At 41.3% G+C, this 20,424-nt stretch overlaps 1 protein-coding gene and 1 non-coding gene across 13 annotated transcripts in view; both read right to left on the bottom strand.

The window, feature by feature from the left end:
- Positions 1–20,424, bottom strand: part of NFIB (nuclear factor I B) — a 257,801-nt gene that overhangs the window by 193,206 nt on the left and 44,171 nt on the right. The gene's annotated exons all lie outside the window — the stretch shown is intronic.
- On the bottom strand, positions 18,795–18,867 carry TRNAE-UUC (transfer RNA glutamic acid (anticodon UUC)). Its single transcript has one exon. It is a non-coding gene; the product is annotated as a tRNA-Glu (tRNA).

The raw sequence follows: 20,424 nt of genomic DNA, 5'->3' as shown, positions 1-20,424 counted from the left end.
CATCAAACTACTGACTATAATTCTGCATTCTGTGTTTATTTTTATGATCATTTGATTAGAGGCGTCTTTGTCTCCCCTGAGACCAGGAACTCCCTGAGTGCTAGGCTAGCACTGTTTCTGCTCATCACCGTGTACTGCCTGGTGAAAGCAGATGCTCCAGTAAGCAATACTGAGAAAACAAAGGAGAGGAAGAAGGGATGGAGGAGGGGACAGAATGGAGGGAGAAGGAAGGAGGCAAGAAGAAAGTGAGAGAAACAAGGAAGGAGGGAGGGTAACTCACGTCTCTTGGATCGTGCCGTCACCACTCCCAAGTCCACTCTTGGATAAAAGAAGTCCTGGCAACAGTGGTGACTCTGCCCCATACAAAGCGCTAGACAGACGCATCCCTGAACCACGCAGGCACAGCATCAGGAATGCCAAAGTCTTATACGTATTTTCACTGGTTGGTCCCCCAAGCCACACCTGGTAGGAACAAACAGCCTCAGGAGTTTCACCTATTTGTCAATTCAAAACCCCTGAATCACTTGCATCTTCTCTTGGTAATTCTTAGGGTGACGAGCCAAATTAAAAACTCCTAAAAATGTTCCTTGAACCTGACAGGTTGTCACTCTTAGCATTTAGCTGTGCTGTGGGGGAATGTTTCTTTTGAACCGATGGCCTGTGGAGCATTCCTGGGCTGGGAGAAGGGAGACAGCAAGTGCTGGGACCAGAAAGAGCTCATTAAACAATATCTGCACCTATGTTATCTTTCTGCTCCCTTCCTATAAATTCTCTTGTGGACAATAATGTCCCCAGGTTGCTAATGTCACAAATCTCTTAAACATGAGAAAGGCATTGTACTATTCCTCAAACATGGCTGTTTGGGAGAAAAGATCAGAGAGGAGTCAGAACGAAAGACTTGACCCAAAAGGAAGAAAGAAGTCCAGGACGTCAGTTTTTGCCACTAAAGCTCCCGCTGTGGACCAAGATACACAACACGTCACCGGAACTGCACTCCCCTGGCAGGACCCCCACAAATGCCATCTGATTGTTTAAAGGTGTGGTGAAGGCCAGAATTGTGGTGGCCAACTGAGACTGTCACGGCTACTCGTGGAAAACAGAGTGCCTCTTAGGAAAAATCACCAGCATGAAGCAAGATTGTTTAGTCCCTAAGTTGTGTCCAACTCTGTTGCAACCCCACGGACTGCAATCCACCAGGGTCCTCTGACCATGGGATTTCCCAGGCAAGAATTCTGGAGTGGGTCACCATTTCCTTCTCCAGGGTATCTTCCCAACACAGGGATCAAACCCATGTCTTCTGCATTGGCAGGTGGATTCTTTACCACTGAGCCACCAGGGAGGCCCAAAGCAAGATTAAACACACCAAACTCATCACCAGGAGCACAGCATGTAGAATTATTTGATCAAACTGTGTAACGCTACCAACTGTATTTTAATTTAACAGGAATAAAAGATACTAAGGCATCACCTTTTCCAGAGAAAGATGAGCAGATAAGTACCTTGAGAAGTCAGGTTTATCCCCCAAAATGGGTCTCTCTGGCCTAGGACACGCTGAGTGCAAATAGTTCCTTTCTTCTGGAAAACTCTGAATTATCAAGTTTTATTAGAAAGAATATGTATGGATATATCAATCGTAATAAATAAATATATTAAATGTTCATAGTTTTTCAAAGGCTTCTCTTAGGTAATATCCATTCCCAAGGGATGGTTGGCATGCAAATCTGACTTTTTGCATAATTAAAAATGATAGTATTTTGTTTGAAAAATAAACCAGACTAGAAACCTCAAGGAAAACTCATCCACTTGGCATTCCTTTGGAACATACACATAAAGGGCTTTACAGTAGTTCTCCCTGCCTGTGGGTATTTGTTGTGTAAGACAGGAATTCCGTGTGTGAGAACTGAATGAGGAATTGAAATTTCCCTCTAAAATTGTACCTCACTGCATGCCATGATATATGGATAGTAGCTAAAGAGTTAATCTTTAGCAACTCTGCTCAAAAATCCTAATGGCAGACTGCCCATCATTCTTTTAGACAGAGCTTGTCAGGAAAACTAGGGCAGCTTGTCCAGCTCAGCAGTCAACTGATTACTAGTGAACTCAATGGGGCTCCCAGCCAACCCCTGAGATCGCTGCCAGCCCCTTGGGTATTCAAAGGCCAAGTTCCAATGTGGTTTACTTTGCCAGAATCACATGATGTCAGTGCTATTTTCTTCTGACCAGACTAACCAGTCATTCAGGTTCCTGCGAATGGTATCAGTGAGCTAGGCCGGCACTTTACTGGTAGAGGTCATAGAGACACGGAGGTGCTGGGCCTGTCACCAGGGCCCAGGGGCCTCTGCAGTCTCTTGTGCAAAAGCAGCTGATTCCAGTCTGTGAGCCCCAGCGACCCAGATCCTGCACTCTGTCCCATGCCCTAGAGTCCACTCCATGACCAGGAATGACTCAGGCTCCCTTCACGGGGACACTTAGAGCCTAAAACCGACAGGTCCAACTTTTATAAATAACCAGCTGGGTAGGAAAACAACAAAAAACGGGCCTTGGCTTTCGCTCCTATGACATTATTTGAGGTTTAATAGGCAAGCCGCACACATTCTGTGGGATTTAGTCAGCTTTATCCACATGTGCCCGCATTCCCTGCACGGTGCTGTGCTGTGTTTAGTCGCTCAGTCATGTCCAACTCTGTGAACCCTGGGCTGTAGCCCACCAGGCTCCTCTGTCCATGGGGATTCTCCAGGGAAGAATACTGGAGCGGATTGTCATGCCCTCTTCCAGGGGATCTTTCCAACCTAGGGATCAAACCCAGGTCACCTACACTGCCGGCAGATTCTGTACCATCTGAGCCATCATGCATGCGTGCTAAGTTGCTTCAGTTGTGTCCGACTCTGTACAACCCCATGGACTGTAGCCTGCCAGGCTCCTCTGTCCATGGGATTCTTCAGGCAAGAAAAGCAGAATGGGTTGCCATTTCCTTCTCCAGAGGAACTTCCCAACGCAGGAATCAAACCAGGGTCTCCTGCATTGTAGGCAGATTCTTTATCAGCTGAGCTATCAGGAAAGCCCTCCCAGCATGGCAGTAAGACATTAATTCGTTTTTACATCTACCTGGAGGTTTTTCAGTTGTTGCAAGATTTGCAAGAGTGCCTCCATCTAAGGGGCAGCCAGTTTTAAAAACTGTGGCAACCCTTAGCTCTCAGTAAGAGACCATTTCACTTCCCAAAACACAAGGTAGAAAATTAAAAATGAGACCCACTTTTTAACCTTTCCTTTCTTCAGGAGAAAGTATCAGTGTCAGGAAGGGCAAGTGTAGCCTATGGACTGCACTTTCAAATTCTGGAACTTATTTCCCAATGCTTTAAGTACCTTAAATTATTTCTAATTTTCCTCTTTATGATTTCCTTCTTAGGGTAACATGAGACCTATTTATGATTGAATTCACTTTAAAAACTTATTTTTAAAGAGGTTAAGTCTTAAAAAATATTTTAAAGGCTAAAAATATTATACATAGAATTTCTACATTATCATAATATTTAGCTCTTTCCATTCTTTCTTTTCCCTGCTGATAAATAAAGTCATAAAACTGCTAAGAAAAAATATGCACTAATTAAGAATTATGGCCAGTTTTAAACATTTACAATTTTAAAAGACAACAGAAACTTGTTTGGTTTTAACATGCAAAAGAAAAACAAAGATAATTCTACTAACTGTACGATAAGCATAAAAGACAATACATGTTTGATATATGAATGAATATTATTCACTGCTGGGTACATTCTTACTAAGTATTACCTTGGGGAAGCGTCTGAGCAAAGTGACTGAGAAGACAATTATGAGGACAAGGTATCTTAAGGTTTACTAATGGAGTTTTCCAGTTTTCCTTTCTGCCACAGCTTTGTTGAGGGGCTGGATGGCCTTTCCTTTGCCCTGCAGCAAAAGACTGCACCCATAACAATCACCCGTATTAAATCCAGATAAACTTTTACAATCAGAAGTCAATCTGCCAAGGAAGTTGCTCGATAAGAAAAGACTGGAGAGGAAGGGAGGATGGGAGACTGGAAGGAAAAGGAAAGTTGATTCTTAAGACAGAAAGAAGAAAAATAGACCCCCCACAAAAAAATTTTTTTACATCAATGTTTCATAATTTTCATTCATTCCATCCGTGAAAAAGTTTAAGCAGACTGGAAACAACTTCAAAGCCAATGTGATCACCAGTTATTCAATCAAAATCAGGTGCTATAGTTAGCTTTCCCTGATGGTTACAGCTCATCTTTGACTATTCAACTTGTCTTTTGTCCTGGTCTTTTCTTTCTTTCTCAGATGCATCATCATAGCATACCTCTAAAATAACATCTTTAATGAATGAACAAATGTTTGAAAAAGAGAATCTTGCTAGATACAAGTTCTTTGGTGCAAAGGGACTAAGCAGTCACCACCAATTAGATTATAGCTGGATAATTTGACAGTTCTCAAGATGACTGTTTCAAGGAAGGCTGGAAATGTACAAAGAGAGAACAGCCCGTTTGTGTGTCATGTGTGCTGTTCTCCGCTAGGACAATAAAACCAAAAAATCCCGGAAGGAAAAAAGAAAGAGAAATTCTGATCCTTTTAACAGTGAAGAAATAACACACAAATAAGAGGTTTTAAGTCAAGTTGGTTGAAATTCTCTTTTGAGAATAAGCAGTATCCTGGGGGCTGCCTCCAGATATTTTTGAGGAATTAGTACAGTAAGTACATATTGCTCAGGCCAAAGTTCAAGGCTCCCCAGGAGGGAACCACACTGCATTTTTCCCATATGGCTCCTGCTGCACCATGCATGGGTTCTGTATTCTAGCCACACTACAAAAACTGCTCCTGCATTTTCCTGCCCGTTGACTTTTGTTTATGCACAAAAGGTGACTTTGGTTCACCTGGTCCAAATGCCTCCCACACATTTGACAAAATCGATGTCTTGCTGCTGCTGCTAAGTCACTTCAGTCGTGTCCGACTCTGTGTGACCCCATAGACGCCAGCCCACCATCCCCCATCCCTGGGATTCTCCAGGCAAGAACACTAGAGTGAGTTGCCATTTCCTTCTCCAATACATGAAAGTGAAAAGTGAAAGTGAAGTCGCTCAGTCATGTCCATGTCTTGAGATCAATTAAAAACACCAGCCCTCTGGGTGTAGAGACAAGAGAATCTTCCTACACTGTTGGTGGGAATGTAAATCTGTGCAGCCACTTCCTTAAGTACAGAAGATCCTCTAAAAACTAAAAATAGAGCTACCATATGATCCAGCATTCCCACGCTGGAGCATATATCTGGAGAAAACTCTAATTCAAAAAGATACATGCACCCCAATGCTCATAGCAGCATTACTTACAACAGCCAAGACACAGAAGCAACTTAACCACCCATCAACAGATGTATGGATAAAGAAGATGTGGTGTGTGTACACACACACACACACACATACATACAAACATACAAACAGTGGAATACTACTCAGCCATAAAAAAGAATGAAATAATGCCATCTGAAGCTACATGGATGGATCTAGAGATTATCATAAAGTCAGAGAAAGATAAGTATCATATGGTATCACTTACTGTGCAATCTAAAAAGTGACAGAGATGAATTTATTTACAAAACAGAAACAGACTCATAGACATAGAAAACAAACTTATGGTTACCAAAGGGGAAAGGGGCAAGGGAAGGATAAATTGGGGGTTTGGGACTAGCACTACAAACTGCTATATATAAAGTAGATAAACAGCAAGGACCTACAATACAACACAGGGAACTAGATTCAATATCCTGTAAAACTATAATCAAAAAGAAACAAAAAACACAACCTCTCCATAAGATGCTTCCTCCTCCCCAACCACCAGCTGAGCCCCTCCTCCACATCTCAGTAGCTCCACATCTATTTACCAACATGATGGGTGCTCACATACTTGCCTATCTATCTCCTCCACCCAACATAAACCTATAAGAATGAAGACTTGACCTTCAGGGACTTGCACACTAATGACTGTCTGCTGATTGGAAGCAAACAGATGAGGTCCACTGATTTACTGGGCTCCAGTGCATGGGTTTTCTAATAGCCACACAAAGGCTTTTCATTCATCCAAAAGCTTAGCTGCTGAAATGCCAGTGTTCATAATAACACACAGGTATCTGAGCTAAACAAATGAATTATCACAGTGTCTGTGATTATTAAACACAGATTAATATTATCACATTATGAGGTAAGATTATTAATGTCTTACCAAGAATAAAATGATCTCTTCACTGGAATAAGGTTTGTTTTGCCTTTTTTTTTTTAAATGTTGTTTGGTTGGCATTCTATGTACATGTGTGTGTAAATATGTATATGTGTTTTAACAGGCAGGGACTAGAGGAATAAGTGATAACAATGACCTTTACCCCTCTTCAGTGAACTTCAGACAAAACTATTAAGTTATAACCCTCAAAATATTAGCATATGAAAGGACCAATCTTGTTCCCAAATTTGAATATGAAATAAACTTGGCTGAACCAGGAGGGGTTAACTCTCGGGTATTTTTTGTTCTGCAGCTGCACAAGTCTTACCTAATGTGGTGACCATTCTGCCCCTAACATATAAAGGGTATATCCTTAGTGCAAAACCACATGCAGACTAAACCTCAATGATATTACTTATCAAGGACTTTGAGCAACTAACTGCCTTGTTTTATTTACTCTTCCCACTAAATGAGCATGTACTCAGTGACTGGGGGTGGGGAGTGATAACCTCCATGTTAACCAAGCATGATTTAGAAGTGTAGGTCATACAAATGACCAGGTAGGAGTGCTAAGAATTGGATCTAATATAATTAAGGTAGACAGAAATGTGCTTCAATTTCTATAAAATATTTCAAGGGTAGAAACAGATTAGCCCTCCTAACATCCTTTAAAAGGTAACAAAAATTAGGATTCACTTTTATTGATGAAACAGCGGAGCACAGAGAAGTTATACAGGGTCATTAAAAGTTAACTTTAAACAATTTGGTCCATTGATGAGTCTTGGTGTGCTTTATAGAGCACTTAACTGACCGTAAGGATGTCACACATGAGAAATGATCAAATGATGCTCTGATTGCCATTCCAAAACTTCAGACTCAACTCTACCTGTTCAAGATATCGCTAGATTCCCTTAGTCTCTGCCCCCCAGTTATGCTAATACAGAAGTGGTGAACTACACAGATTCTGAAATCAAAGCACCTCATCTAAACCCACCACTCATTAGCTGTGTGATTTTGAAAAGTTCCTTGATGTCTCTCTTATACGTAAAATGAAGCTAATGGTACCTGCTGCCATATGGCTGTTTTGAGAATTAAAAAGAAAGCATACTCTGTAGCTTCTGTTTTACCAAAAGCCGTCATTTTGACCTACACTTTCCAGAAGCCTCAAACCAACAAAAGTACCGATTAAACTCTAGAGAGGTTGAATTTGAGGGTAACAGAGTTCTTACTGAATTTCTTGTCTTAACAATCTAGGTTTTCATCTTTCATCTCACACCAAAACATAGTTACAGAGGGAAACACTGTGGCCAAGAAAAAAAAATGTATTAACCATATACTCATTTTGCATTGTTGTTCAGTCGCTAAGTCACGTCAAACTCTTTTGGATCCCATGAACTGGAGCATGCCAGGCTTTCCCATCCTTCACTATCTCCTGGAATTTGCTCAAACTCATGTGCATGGAGTCAGTGATGCCATCCAACCATCTCATCTTCCATGGCCCCCTTCTCCTTTTCTGTGTATTTAGAAATAAATCCATTTCCTTAAAATTTTTAACTAGACAAGTCCCTCTCCTTAAGAAAGAAATTTTTCCCTTTAATCCACACTCCCAATTTCATTGCTATAAATCAAGAAGAAAATATATCAGAAGAATGGGATAGAAAAAAAAAAACGAAAGACTCATAGAAAGATACAGAGAAAGATAGGAAAGAAGGAAGGGAATGAAATATAATATTCATATTCCTTCCTTGACTTCACTGACTTCCAAAAAGAAAGAGAACATGCCATACCATTAACACAGTTTAGAAACACTAGCCTGCTTGGCAGCCGCAGTTACAGAACTACAAGCATCAAGGTTACTTAATCGTCATGAGCTCATAAATTGGACCAAGGTGACAAGACCAGTTGGGCGAAAGGGATCAGAGTTGGGGGTGACTTGCTCCAACACTTTATGGACTACAGAGGCCCTCTTCAAAACCTAAAGAGACAGATAGCACTCTCAGGCTAACTTCCAGACTTGCCTTCTAAACAGAACCAGGAACTAAGTAAGTCCCCACAGCTTGGTTTGACCAGGCTTCACCTCTACCCCAGTTTTGAGGAGATTCTGCCTCTTCAGAACTGAGCAGATCTGAAAGAACCCTGAGAGGAAGAGCCCAATTCCTAACAAAACCTCAGTCACTCATAGAGATCAAGAAGTTTTGCCTAACAGCTTAGCAACAAGGGCTCTAAAGCCAGACTGCCCTGCTTCTACCTGACTGGGACAACTCCTGGTTGTTTGGCCTTGAGCAAGTCAGTTCCACACAGAGCCTCGGGTTAATCACCTAAACATGTGTGCATGCTTAGTTGCTCAGTCATGTCTGACTCTCTGCGACCCCATGGACTGTAGCCCACCAGGCTCCTCTGTCCATGGGCTTTCCCAGGCAAGAATACTGGAGTGGCTTGCCATTTCCTTCTCCAGGGGATCTTCCTGACACAGGGATCAAACCTGAGTCTTCTGTGTCTCTTGCAATGCTGGCAGATTCTTTTACCCACTGAGCCATTGGGCAAGCTCCCCTCAATGGGAATTAAAGCGAGATTACTGTGAATATTAAATGAGATGATACACATGTATAACAGGCCAGTCTCAAGTTGTTGTGGATACAAAGTGCTAATTTATTCCAGCTTCTGCACAGCTAAAGAACCCCCCTGCCAATACAGGAGAGGTTTGATCCCTGGGTTAGGAAGATCCCTCGGAGGAGGGCACAGCAACCCACTCCAGTATTCTTGCCTGGACAATCTCATGGACAGAGGAGCCTGGTGGGCAATGGTCCATAGGGTCACAAAGAGTTGGACATGACTGAAGGGACTTAGCACAACACAGCTGCAAAGCCTGTGAAACACTGGAGGTGGCTCTCTTGTGAGCTGGATGTTAGAGTGAATGCCCCAGGCAGGGCCAGCAAAAACCAGCATCCCTGGTGCTTCACTCAGCATTAAATGAACAAGGATTAAAACCTCAAAAATCCTTGAGTCAAAAAGAGATAATTCCAGAGATGACACCTACAGTGCACCTTCTATGGTGTCTTTGTCTGAATTTATCAATACATGTAGGCAGAATTATTGGTTGTACTGCTAGAGGAAGATAAGATTTTTTTAAAGGGACAATGGTTTTTTTAGAGCCTTATATCACTTTACATCTCCTATGATTAGGTTTTATTTAATGCAATCCAGTAAACTGAAAAGTGTGGGCTTTTTTTCCCCTCCATTTACATTTTCAGTGGTGGTGGCTGGTGCTGCCATCAAGCATCCTGAGTGCTCTTCTATGGACGTGCATGCTGAGTCACTTCAGTCATGCCCGATTCTTTGCGATACTATGAACCATAGCTCACCAGGCTCCTGTGTCCACGGGATTCTCCAGGCAAGAATACTGGAGTGGGCTGCCATGTCCCCCTCCCTTTTAAGGACATAGAAAGCTGTAAAAGAGCGTCTTGGATGACTCATGTTAGAATATAAACTCAATGGAGACAAAGGTACCGCTTATAATGACTGAGAACTTTCATTCAGATCTTTTCCTTTTATAACTGCTGTGATCTAACAGGGCAATTGATTTCAACATACAATTTAAACAACAGGCTGGTTAACCTTGTCTGCTTATTAGTAAAGAAAAAATGTTTTCAGAATTATGCTGAATAATGTGGCCCTTCAGGTCAAAGAGCTTTGCAGGTAGGTGAGAACAGGATGGTTTTAAGTACCTGAAGACATTCTACCTACCTGTGCCGCCCTTCCAGATCTGCTCTCTTTGCCAGGGCCCTCTTCTGCCACAGAGCAGGTAGCAGGCATAAACTAGCCCGTACTTCCTGTATGAACCCTGATGAGGTCTCACTACTACCTGCCTTATGAAGCCTCTTCCTGCTGCAGCTACCAGCAGAATATTTTTGTGTTTGCTCCTAGATGTCTTATAGAGGAAACCATGCCAAATGAGTTTGCTGATCATTGATGTGAACCAGGAAACTACTTTGAGCAACAGTCCCACTACCCAGCAGTTTACTTTTCGATAACACCCTCATTTTGTAAATACTCTTTTTAGACAGTTTTACACAGTGGCTTCATATATCAGGTTAGTAAGGATGTCATTCCATTTTAAAGCACATTACATGGAAACATTAAAACAATAATATACACACATGAATCTGTCTACATTCACATCACACACACACTTGCTAAACTTGAAATTGAACCCGAGGACTAACAACAAACACATTATCCCTGGTTCTTTTTATGATACCTTCTTTCTAGGGTCTGCTTTCATTCAGGAGCTCCTACAAAATACCAGTGTTTCCTCAGACCATGTTCTAAAGTACATGAACTATTAATAAAAGTTCCTTTAAGGAGAGAAATTCTACAATCAAATTTGTCATTTTTCTGAGGACAAATCTGATCCACAGGCATGCAAGACTGAAGAGAATCACTTGGGTATTGTATGAACCCAGCCAACTATTCAACAGTCACATCTCGGAGCGATTTTGTTGTTCTCTCTCTATTCATTGTTACATAGAAAGCTCATGAAGTGATAACACTGTTCCTTTGTTTAAAAAATAAAGGCTACTGAAAGAAAAGCCAATTACTTGTGATGGTGACAGAAGTTAAGTGAAAGTGAAAAGGCGTATGGAAGTGGTGCTTCTTGTCCAAATACAGACACCTGGGGAAGAAACTATAGTCCACAGGGCTGCCTGTAAATTTAGAAATCCATGATCACCCTTGAAATATCCCTTAGAAGTGTCAAGGGTCCACTATACATCGCTTTAAGTGCTTAGGCCCCATGGAAATAAACTGGACATAACTGTAGATGTCTCCCGAACAAGATCCTATCTTACATTTGATGGAGGAGAAATTTCTCACACAAGTGGCTTATGAGGCTCTAGAAAAAGGGCCCCAGGAGTACTGTCACATATTACGATTGGAAAGGTCTTCTGACCGAATGTTATTTATGGATCCCAGGTATTTTAATCAACTGGGGTTGAATTTGAGAACTAGACTCCAATATCACCTCCAGATAGGGTCACACTGGTTCATGTTTAGCTTTTGTAGAAGAGCTTCTGATGGCAATTTGAAGTGGGAGGCTCCAAGGAAGCACTCTCAGGGACAGGTGCAAGACTGAATTGCTGGATCCTGAAAGGACCCACAAGACACTGGTAGGAACAGGTAGGAAGAAGTCAAAGTACACAAGGGTTAAGTGAGCACTCATGGACTTCAGAGGCATGGATCTAGTTACTCCCAGACAGTGAAAGCTAAAGGCAATGGAGCCTCCAAGAGAACCTGGCCTCCTACTGAACAGCTCCCTTGGGCAGCTCAGCATCCCAGTGACTGCACCCAGGGCCCGACTGAGGACCCCACACATTAAGGAATGTGTCCAAAGTCTTCCAAACACAAAACGCTTCCTTTTGAAAATCACATAACTTTCCTTTTAATTCGTGTTCTTATTTAATTTATGGAGCTTTTGTAAAACTTCCTGGTTGTTCTCTAAAATTTTTTTTTATTAATCTTGCAGAAGGATAGTCTAACTTTTCTCCAAATCTCCCTAAATCTCATGGCGCTTCAAATACTAGGGACTTTTCCCCTCTCCTCTAGAGTTTTGATTTCCCATGAAAGACAGCCGTTCAGGAAAGACACTAAGGAAATCAACCTGAATATTCATTGGAAGGACTGATGTTAAAGCTGAAGCGCCAATTATTTGGCCACATGATGCCAAGAGCCAATTCACTGGAAAAGAGGCTGATGCTAGGAAAGACTGAGGGCAAGAGAAGAGGGAGCAACAGAGGATGAGACACCGACTCAACGGACATGAGTTTGAGCAAACTCTGGGAGCTGATGAAAGACAGGGAAGCCTGGTGTGCTGCAGGCCGTGGGGTCACCACAAGTCAGACACGACCTAGTGACTGAACAAGAACCAGCAGGCAGACACGTGTTGTCAAACTTTTCTGGCTACACAGCTAAGGCAACATGTAGGTATGTGAGTAGAAAACATCTAGTACCAAGACTACTGCTGATTGCCAAGTAGGGTGAACAGCAAAACGCAGACTCTTACAAGAGAGCTCAGACCCTGTCATCGGAAGACCAATCTCAGTTGGTTAGTTTCACACAGAGGCATACACTTACCGGTGGGTACATAGTATGGCCCCATGGGACCTGATCTTTCTAAACTTGCGTATAATCAGTCAGAGAGCTACTCAGATGGTAACAAGAGGGAGCCTGCATCACTGATTCCTGTTTCTCCATCACAATCCATTTTGCCCTTTCAATGGCAAGGCACGTGGGTATACTAGACTGATGAATCAAGGAGAGGAAAGATTTTTTTTTTAAAAAGCCAAGACAGCAGAACTTAAGACTAAAAAGAAAACTTGATGAAGGGGAAGAAAGAAGGAACCACATCTCAAGTTTTTGTTTGAAAGTGACTACAGAACATTCACATCACATGTCAGCCCTTAACGAGGTGGTTCAGTTGAGTATATCACATTTGTCATTTTTCCTCTATCTATTCAGTTCATCTCGAAGAACTGTATCCACCTTCCAGGACTCCTCCTTCTTGTCACCCTCCCCACCTCGGCCTCCTAAACAGAGGCCACCAACTTGATGGTATATTTCAACTCTGGCTTTGATGAAGAGGGTCAGCTTGGCACACAGGTAATTTCCCTGTAGATTAAGAACATTTACTTTCTTCCTGCTGGGTCCCTCCCAGAGATACCATCAAACGTCTACCTACGCAATTAGTTTTCACAGGTGGCTGTTTTGCCTCCAGTAAAACTACTTTCTTTCCCCTTCTGCAAGTCAAAGCAGAGCGAATGCACATGAAAACATTTCAGATATGAAATAAACACTTTCATAAAGGCAGCTATGATGCAATGCACTGTTCCTGACTGACCCAAGTCATGGAATGAACTCCACACACCAGGATCAAAGTTGAAAGGAATTATTTCTGGGAGAAGAGGTAAAGGAAGATTTGGAAGGGAGAGAGGGAAGGAAATAAGGAGAGGAAGAGAAGCTATAATTTCAGTTGGTTCATAATCCAAAGGGGTTTTCCAAAAGTCTTCTCTGCTTTAGCAAACTTCTTGTTGCAAGTCTGTGATCACCTACACAGAACTGAAAGTGGGGGCTACAAAAATGTCCATACACATGAACAGTAGTGGCTGATGAGGTGGTTTGTACCTATTTGTTCTGTTTCTGTTGCACCGGGACACATGCAACATGAAACTACGAAGTTGTGAGATGTCCTTGTTTCTCTGGTCCTTTTTCTAAGAAAAAGCTCCAGTTTTAGAGGCAGCCATTTCCAAAGGGGAAAAAAATTTCAATGTCGACATAAATCCCTTGAACTAAACATCTGTTTAAACTGTTTCTAGGTCAGGGGTCTAAAACTGTGAAACACTAGGGGTGCAGACATGATTTCTTTCCCAAGGCCTCCAAGAGCTGCAGTCTGCACACCGCTTGCAATATTGTTTAAACATCTGGCCCTCTTCCCCTAAAAGGAAAGGCGTGATAGGGTAGATTGCCGTGGCTTTTTGTTTTAACCTATAACATGATTTTGTTATTTGCGCAGCCTCTAAATAAACTACCGTTAAACAAGGTAGGCTTTTCCTTTAAAATACTATTTAAGTGTTTTGATGTTTCGATGGCATTCTGTATGGCATGAGGAGATTTGTTTCACAAAAGCTGCAGACTCAAAGATGAGCATGAAGAAATGGTTGCCATCAGTTCTTCCCTGTGCAGAAAATCTCTTCCAGGATAGATTTTTTTCTCTCAGCATTCTCCTTCACTACTCTGACAAAAAAGAGCAGATACCCTGATTTTTAAGTCAAGTTCAACACTTAAATTTGACTATGGATAAAAAACTGTGTTTAAAATATTAAAACATAAACTCATTCCAAAAAGATGGGGGTGGGGGCAGGGGGAGAGAAGAGGGACACAGCTTCCCATGTGGCCTGGCTGAAACCTCAGAAATACATATATATGAAATTCAGCACTGGTGACAATAAAGGGCACTGAGGGCCATACACAGGTTTGTCACCCAGATCCCTCCTATTTACAGCTCCGGTCACCCAAAGGATCTGTTATGTATTCATTATGGAGAACAATTATGGATCTCAGTGGTGGAAGAGCTTAGGGAGAGCAAAAGGGAAAGTGAGTCTTAGACAAACGGAGCAGCCCATTCCGTGAAAAGTGAAAGCGAACAGTGCAAGCTATGAGCTCAAGTATCAGTGTCTACACTCAAGTACTCACCCCCCAGAAACTAGTATTGCTCCTGTGTCACGTCTCTGCCCCTAAAACAGGCAGGAGGTAAAGAGGCAACCCTAAAAAGCTCCCAGTTCAAGTGCGAAAGAGTGATTTTGCTGATGCAGTACAGAACAATAGTCCATGGCTGTCAAGTATCATAAAGGGATTAGAGTTTTGTTTTGATTTATTTTAATGTACAAAGGAAGAAAGGAGACACACTTCAAAGGGTTTGCCTCTGGCCCAGACTTCCGGCCTTAGGGAAACAAATTTCCCAGCAAACATTATAGAAATATAGAAATGCCCATTTTAAATAGACCAAAAAAAAAAAAAAAAAAACCAACAAATCTTTCTACTAAGACTAGATAGATGTTGTATACAAAAAGTCAAATGCTTTTTTTCCTCCCTCTCTGATACTAGGAGACATGATCCATCACATACCCTGGACTTATTCCATCCGCCCAGTCAACAGCCATTCTTATATCCAGAGAAGGTTATTTCTATACTTAAGTGACTTTTCAAAACTCAAAAGTGTATGCCCAATAATAACGTTATTAAGAATAAAGAAAGTAACTACAAGAGGTTAAATAATTATCAAAATAGAGAAACCAAAGGAACTGCTAATGTCTGTGTACATAGGAGCATTTAGTTGAGAATAAATTACACATTATCGGTTTCTTCAGAAAAATAAAAATGATCAGCAATGAGTTTTTATGTGTCTCAGTATTATCCATTATAGAATAAGACAAGTATTTTCATTAATTATTCAAAGATTCTGTTATGTCTTCTGCTACAACTCTATAGAGATACTCTTTCCTGACTATGCCTTATTTTCAACAGACAGTATTTCTAGGAGATGGAGAGGACAAGAATTTCAAATAGTTCTGAAAAATAAGAATTTTTAAATTCCAACCAGAGGATGTGAAAGCCAGTAAGAAACTTAAAAGGAAATCTGGGCTATCCCCACACCTAAGGCAAAGCCACACCTAGAGCAACCTAAGCAGATAATCATCTAATTTTAAAATAAATCAGGCTCCATAAATTCCCTCCCTAAATTCCTGAGCCTAACACCCTTTTACTCATGAAATTCCTTTCAAGCTACAGTCTAAGCACATTCAGTCATCACCAAGTGAATAAAAAGACAGATATAGTGGATATCATGAGCAACTCTGCAGGATCAGTCATAAAAATTACTGGATCAGAACTGCCTTACTGTGACTAGGTATATATGTGGGCTGTCCCAGCAACGTCCTTTGGATCAGAATTCAGAGCAAAGGTACATACTTTCCACTATGGATCCGATGTTATACTTTCAACTAGGAATATCTACTTATCTATCTATCTATGTACAAACTACAAATAGTACCCAGCATGAGGGAGGTATTATGGACTTAAAACTTGTGTGCATGCCCAAAATTCATATATTGAAGTCCCGGCCCCACCCTTGTGGCCTTGATCCAATAAGACTGTGTGTGTGTGTGTGTTAGTCACTCAGTCCTGTCTGCCTCTTTGAGACCCCTCGGACTGTAGCCTGCCAGGCTTCTCTGTCCATGGAATTGTCCAGGCAAGAATACAGGAGTGGATTGCCATTCCCTTCTCCAGAGGAACTTCCCAACCCAGGAATCACACTCTGGTCTCCTGCTTCGCAGGCAGATTCTTTACCATTTGAGCTACAGGGAAGTCTATTAAGATCCAATAAGATTAGTGTCTTTATAAAAAGAGACACCAGAGATCTTGCTTGTTCTGTCTGCCACATGAGGACACCATGAGAAGGCAGTCACCTACAAACCGTGAAAAGAGGCATCAGAATGAAAACTAACTTGCTGACACCTTGATCTTAGACTTCTGGGCTTCTAGAACTGTGGGAAATAATGGTTAAGCTGCCCAGTCTATAGTATTTGATGATGGCAGCTAAGGTGACTGAGACAGGAGGCATATCATCACCCTTATGTTGACTATGTGTCCTTCTCTTTAGATGCTCATCTGTCTTCCCTGACATCTCTGAGACAGCATTCCTCTCATGTTTAGGATGACTCTGCTAGTTTATTTATTTACCCCTCAAATGTGTATTGAGCATCAGCTATGCAGCAGGCATTCAGCTACATGCAAGATATCTCGGAGAGTTTACAGGGCAGTGGGGAGAAAAAGAACGAACTGAGCAATTCTGATAATATGTGGTAAGTCCTACTGCTGACAAGTACAAAGTACTGCAAGAGCCCAAAGGAGAAGCCACCATCTCAGACAAGGGGGATCAATGTATTGCAATGTCTCCGACGGGCCTTGAAGGATGAACAAGAACTAGTCAGAGGAAAGATGGAGGATAAAATATGTCATCTTAGTGGGATGACAGTGTACACACATGCAGAGGGTGGGGGATGTGAGTGCCTCTCCCTTAGACACTCACTGTAGACCTCCCTCAGGGGTCCATTCACAGCCCTCAGACCTTCTCTAGAAACAATCCCTCCCTTAATAGCCCCATTTACTTCCAAGCTTTCAATTACACTCAAATCTGTATTCCTAACCAGAACCCTCCTTTTCTACTCTCGCACTCTCTTTAATAGTTCATTTCAGCAGGGCATATGACCACCAGTTTGATTAAAATCCGAGTCTTTATCCCTTCCTCAGATTTGCTCTTGCTCTTGGATTGCCCGTGTTTGTAAGCTGCCCCAGGCTTCTCCCCACGGTATAGCCATCTCCTCCTCCTCCCCTCCTTAACCCTTCATGACCATCTATCATCACACTCCCTTTCATCAATACCTCCAGAATCCGGTCATTCCTGCTGGTTCTGTACTCAGATCCCAAGCATCAAATCTGAAGATAAATCTTTATTGTTATTACAAATAATGACATGACACTTCGCTTAACAGAAAACTGTGAAAATTCATGTATGAAAACACAAAATCCAAGAGATAGAGGCAGACAGGAAATGGAAATTGCTATCACAGACTCCAAACAGAGACGAACAGACAAACAAACACAAATTTTGAGCTCTGAGCCGTCGGTCAGACTGGGAAAAGACGATGATAAGACTGACTACACAAGTCTCATCATAGCATCCTATGCTATGAGGCGTGCCAACAAATCTGTTGCCTGGAAGGGATTTCTCAGAAGCACAGAATACTAGGGCGTTGAACGAGAGGCAACGAACAATAAAACAGGAAAATGCAGTTTTTATAAAGTAAGCAAGGTCTTCTATATACGGGTCTTTACATATAAAATATTTCTTAAATATTTTGTTTACAGTGAAGACCACCTAAAGTTAAATGAGGATTCTGCAAATGGAAGTCTATCCAGGAATACCATGACGTGCTTCTTATAGAGAGCTCTCTAACAATCGTGAAAGCATCACCTGTCCCTGAGACCATCTCTGGAAGTGCCAAAGCCAGAAAGGGACTTTTAACCAGAGTTAAATTGATAACGGAGGTCACAAACTAGTATCAAACGTACTAGGATACTACTGTACTCCTCATCCTTTCCTATTCCATTTCCTCAACAAGGCTTTCCCATAGGACCTTAGCTGACAGATAGTCCCCCATAATCATCTCCAGTTTAATCTGTATACTGGTATCATCACATTCTCTTTGTTTCATCACAATCTGAAATGACTTATTATTTTGTTGATTTGACTTCATCATTCTTTCCCAACAGAAGGCAAGCTCCCTGAGGGCAGAGCTCATGTCTGTCTTGTTCATGATTATACCCACAGCCCTTAGAAATATCACTGGTTTATAGCAGGTGCTCAATAAAAATTGTTCAAATTATTGAATATGCAGTCTACATTTTCTGTTTTAAATCTTTATATGCAATATACAAAATACAGGGACAAGACAAATATTTTACATGAAAATTTTAAAGCGTGGCCTAAAATGTCCTTTTCCTAATTCCATTTTCTCCCTTCTCCAATACATCTTTCATTTTACTGTCGAAATTGTCATATATAAGACAATCTAATTATAACTTTTAAGAGACTTGTGAAGAGGTACCCACTGGAAACTATTCACTGTGGCAACTGAAACCGTCAGCAACCCCACTCTTTGAGCCTAGCCCCTTATGAGACTCTCCATTCCTACACAAGCTAAAATCTACTCACCGCCTCCATGGCTGTTCATGACCCACAACCACCAATGTGCCCGTACCCGTTCCCAATACTTACCTTCCCTTGTGCTAATTCCAACATCCAGGAGCCCCGCCCCCTCACATTTCTGTCTGAGAAAACTGCACTCATCTTTCTAGCTCATTTCTAGAAGTCACAAGAGCCTTCTCTGTTACTTGTTTTACGGTTTTGGGCCCCGCCATGTGCAGCTTGTGGGATCTTAGTTCCCTAACCAGGGATTGAACCTGGGCCTTCAGCAGGGAAAGTGCAGAGTCCTAACCACTGAACCACCAGGGAATTACTCCAAGAGCTTTCTTTGGATTCTCATAAATTACTAACTCCCTCCTCTCCACTCCAACAGTACTTTTTATCTATCTATATGCCATTGTCTACCATCTGTTTTATACAATTTAAGTGGTTACTTTTATGTTTCTATTTCCATTACTAGATCAGATTATAAACTCCCCGAGAACAAGGATCAATACTTCATTGGTCTTTATAGTTCCCTAATATTTAGCACACTAGCATTTTGCTAGGAATACATTATGTTCATTGAACTTAACAAAGGTTTCTTGAACTTCTTATTTGCATAATTAGAACAATGAAAGAGGCACTGATAATGTCTGCTCTGGATTCAGTTTTACATAGTCGAAGGCCTGGGTACAGCACCACCATTTACTAGATAAGAGACAGAATTAACATCCACTTTACCCACTAATGGATTTCAATTTTATACAGTTAAAGGCCTGGATACAGAGAAACCCTTTACTAGATTAGAAATATTTGAAGAAGTTTTAGAATTCTTAAGTACAAGGTTCAGAATCAAAAGTGTGCTACTTCTTTGCTTTCAGTATTGCTCCCCAACCAAGATCCAGTTTGCCAAATCACAACATCATTTCCAAAAGTATGAACAACCAACAGAATGAATGAATTCAGCCATATGCATCTATCAGGCTATTGAGCAATGAAGCACAGAGGCATAAAAAATGGTGTTGAGACATATGTGTTCTTATTATCTGCACACAATGCAGCTATGGGTTTCACATATAGACACATCTGAACCCCAATTTTACATATGAAGAAGAAAAGCATTCATGCCAACTCTCAGCACAACACACATCACATCAGTTTCACAACTGGTGGCTTTACATCACTTTATGTTCCATATGCCTGCATGTCCAAAATATTTTTCCTTGTGACAAATGATTGCAATGTAGAATCAGGTACCGTTTTTAATGACAGAGGCTACTGGCTTTAACTGTACGCTAACAAAATCTCAGTTGTACTGAAACAGGGTATTAGGGAACAGCTTTGTTTGCCTTCTCAGGACTCATTAATTTTTACTTTAATCATACTTCAGAAAACTAAAGAAAGGAAAGGAAGCTGAACTGAATTTTTTTAAAAAAGTGGCAAGTTATGTATATTAATTTTACATTACATATTTTGGAAGGGTAAATTCATTATTTATACAGGTGCTACCTGACCTCTGTCCAGGGAGTTATTCATTTTAACCTATTAATAAGCATACTATAAACAACAATGAAAGTTACGTGACCTTACACAGCTGTCTCCAGCCACTGTACTTCCATCGTTAAGGAAACTGTTAGATGACCCTGTTGTCAGAACACACTAAATCTGTCTGAATAGGGAAAACAGGACTTTTTCTCCAAGGGATAAAGCAAAAATCCTGGGCAGAGCTGCTGTTCCCACTGTACAGTCACCCTTGTTATTTATCATTTATTATTTACCTATGTTTTTGGTATGAGCATTACAGGAAGCTTTTATGCTGGTTGTAGCATATAATCAGTTGCTTATTGCCAAGGGAAAGACTTTTCCCCCAGAAAGACAATCTGT

The sequence above is a fragment of the Bos indicus genome, chromosome 8 (assembly GCF_029378745.1).
Source record: "Bos indicus isolate NIAB-ARS_2022 breed Sahiwal x Tharparkar chromosome 8, NIAB-ARS_B.indTharparkar_mat_pri_1.0, whole genome shotgun sequence".
NCBI classification, from domain to species: domain Eukaryota; kingdom Metazoa; phylum Chordata; class Mammalia; order Artiodactyla; family Bovidae; genus Bos; species Bos indicus.
The sequence above is the reverse complement of the archived record's forward strand: the minus strand, read 5'-3'. Positions and strand labels throughout refer to the sequence as shown.